The sequence below is a fragment of the Vombatus ursinus genome, unplaced genomic scaffold (assembly GCF_900497805.2).
Source record: "Vombatus ursinus unplaced genomic scaffold, bare-nosed wombat genome assembly UNPS02014959.1, whole genome shotgun sequence".
Classification (NCBI taxonomy): Eukaryota; Metazoa; Chordata; class Mammalia; order Diprotodontia; family Vombatidae; genus Vombatus; species Vombatus ursinus.
In genome coordinates, this window is record NW_020954737.1 from 13,359,014 (window position 1) to 13,362,278 (window position 3,265).

Genomic DNA, 3,265 nt, shown 5'->3' on the forward strand with positions numbered 1-3,265 from the left:
AACCTACTGTCTCTTCCATCATTTTTATCTGACATCAATGGCACAGCCATATATTAGTTTAACTTTGTTTTTATCCTAAGAAGAAAATATCGAAAGACTAAAGAGCAAATTGGATGATGATGTAGTTAATTTATTCATTCATCTTCAACACTACCTAATACAAAAATGAACAAACCTCTTTTAAAAATAAAATGTTTTATTAAAAACTTAAAATTCAACATCATACCACCAACTAAACTTAGTAACTGATTATATTTAATCTATGAATTTATAAATATATTTATATAATATAATCATTATGTTATATAAATAACTAGAATTATATATTTAAAATACAAAATTATATAAGTAACATACATTTATAAACACAGATTTGTAAATAAATATAAATTATTTAAATTAATGTCAATATCAACTTCAGTCACTCCGTCTTAAGTCCCTGTCCAAATTCTTTGTTCATTATCTTTTTTTTTCCCGTAGGAACAGATAGCAAGTTTATTTGGTGAAAGAGCGCAAATAGGCCAAAGAGGACAAAAGGTGGGGGTTGGAAGTAAAGATATTGGTACCCCTGAAAGTGTAGTTAGTTACTTCAGGGACAAGAGTATGATTTTCACACTCAGAATGTTAGGGGGTTCTTTGTGGAAAGGGGAGTTGTTCTCAGCCATTCAGCATCATCTGGACTAGCTCTTCATAGTTGATAGAACCATTGTTGTCTTTATGCCCTGCCCCCAACACTTCCACTTCTTCCTCTGTCAATTCCTCTGTCATCTCCAGGGTGATGAGGATGTGTCGTATTTCAGCCCCCATGACTGTGCCATTTCCTTTCTTATCAAACACCCAAAGCCCTTCTACATAGACTTCCTATGTTCCCTGGTCCTTATTCTTTGCTATGGTCTGTAGCATTGGCAAAAAGTGTTCAAAATCCAGCATCTTCACATTCATCTCATCACTCTTGGGATTCCCAAAGCATTGGTAGGTTTCTGGCCCAGGGCTCGCATCATGTCCCCACGCTGGTTGTATAAGATCTTTCCATCCCCCATTCAGTCAAACAGCTAGAAGGCCTCCTTGAACTCTGCTGTCTGATCCTCCGTGAAGTCACACATCTTGGCGGAGCAGCTCGCTTGCTCACTTCTACTGCTGCTGCTGTATGTAATCTGTTCATTATCTTTCATTTTTTTCTTATATATTCCATTCTTCTGATCCTATACTTTTGGGGGGGTATTGTATTGTTTCATAAGGATCCTTTCAGATTTCCTTTTTAATTCTCATACTTGTCTTAGTGGCATAATGATATTATATCAAATTAACGTGCCATAATTTATTTAATCATTCCCCCATTGTCGTCCATTTATGTTACTTCCTTTTTTTGTAATTAGAACAGATAGCTTTTTTTTTTTTTTTTGGAGCAGTGTGACTCGAAGCATTTTTGGGGCATATTCCTGATAATAGAATTATTGGTTCAAAGGATGTTATTTTTATTAGTTTTACAGTGTGTAGCCAGATCATTCTTCAAAAAGGTTCTACAAGTTTGAAATTCCACCCCTAATACCTGTGTATGCTTGTGTCTCCACATCCCTGCTAGCATTGAGTTTCATTGCTCTTCATTATTTTGACCAATTTGATAGGTTGAGTTGAAATTGTTTTAATCTAAAACTCTGATTATTAGTGAGATCTCAACCTTTTTATTTTAAAATGCTTTTCTTTGGGGAAATTGTATTTACTAATGTGGTTTTTTTTCTCCATAAAAAATAAAAGCCTAAAAAAAAAACTCAAAACAATCCCTTTAAAGTAGTAATCAAGAGTGACAAACAGGAAAATTTATTAGAATTTCTTTTGAAACTCTGTAGTTTCATATCTCTCGTTAAAGAAAAGAAATTAGAGACAATGGTAATACATTATTTACTTGAAAGATGGAAAATTATCATTCTTTAAACATTTTCTTCTCATTGTCCTTATCAACGCATATGGTTATTTAGACCATTCCTATTTAAACTGGATGTGGCAGTTCAGCTTTTTTTTTTCTTTACTAGGAGGCATTCTTGAGTCCAAGTCTGGCCACTTGGCTTCTGCCATCCGTGGAAATTCGCTTCCATTTACCAGTCAGCACTTTCCATGCCATATTGGTTCTACCTAACTTCTGGCTTGGATTCAGCCTATAGGGCCACTTAAAAATCTTTAGGCCAATGAATAATGGTCACCACAATCTTCCTGAGTGTGGCACTACCAATACATTTTCAACTGATCAATGGCAACCTTGCTTATGTCACTCTTAACTGCCCCCAAGAGATTACTAGAGATAAATTACCATTTATAATAGAATATAATAGAATGTTGTGCCTGGAGTCAGGAAGACTCATCTTCCTGAGTTCAAATCTGACCTCAGACATTTACTAGCTGTGTGATCCTGGGCAAGTCACTTAACCCTGTTTGCCTCAGTTTCTTCATTTGTCAAATGAGCTGGAGAAGAAAATGGTCACTCTAGTATTGCTGCTAAGAAAATCCCAAATGGGGTCACGAAGAGTTGAACAGAGCTGAAAACAACTGAACAACAACAATGGACCCAAAAAGCCACAGACACCCTATTCCTTTATACCTTTCAGTTGTATAGCACTTTTATTCCTTTTAAAATGTTTCCCGTCTACTCATTTTTATCCTAAGAATGCAATTTAGTGAAGTTGGTTAGTGCATGTAGAGTGATACCCCAATTTTACTTTCATTCTCTATAGTGCTTAGTGGATTTTTTTTTTATAAATGCTAAGTAACTCTGGGAGCAACCAGTGTTTGACTCTAATTTAAGTTGTGTGGCATTGACATTCTTAGCAAACCTGTTAAGTTAGTTTAGCAAGTTTGCACATTTATTGGCTATATTACCTTCTCAGTATTGATTGAGACTAGCAAACTCCACACCCTTATTTCATGCTGTTACTTGAATTGCACTGAATGACTGGGGAAGTAAAATTCACTTTTCTAATTAGCTAATAAAATTTATTTTCTTTTGGCTTAAGAAAATGTTTGAACTTTTAAGCTTTTATTTAGTGTTTTATTTTTCCCCAGTTATGTGTAAAAACAATTTTTAACATTCGTTTTTAAAACTTTGAATTCCAAGTTCTCTCTCTCCCTCTTTTCCCACTCCTCCCCGCATTGAGAAGGCAAACAATTCGATATAGGTTATACATGTATAGTCATGCAAAACATATCCATAATAGTCATGTTGTATAAGAAAATATAGAAAAGGGGAAAAATAAAGTAAAAATAAAGAATACTT

General features: G+C 34.5%; 1 pseudogene; it reads right to left on the reverse strand.

Moving 5' to 3' along the window:
* Positions 1 to 545: 545 nt before the first annotated feature.
* Positions 546 to 1,103, reverse strand: LOC114030476 (annotated as a pseudogene).
* Between the last annotated feature and the right edge of the window lie 2,162 nt (positions 1,104 to 3,265).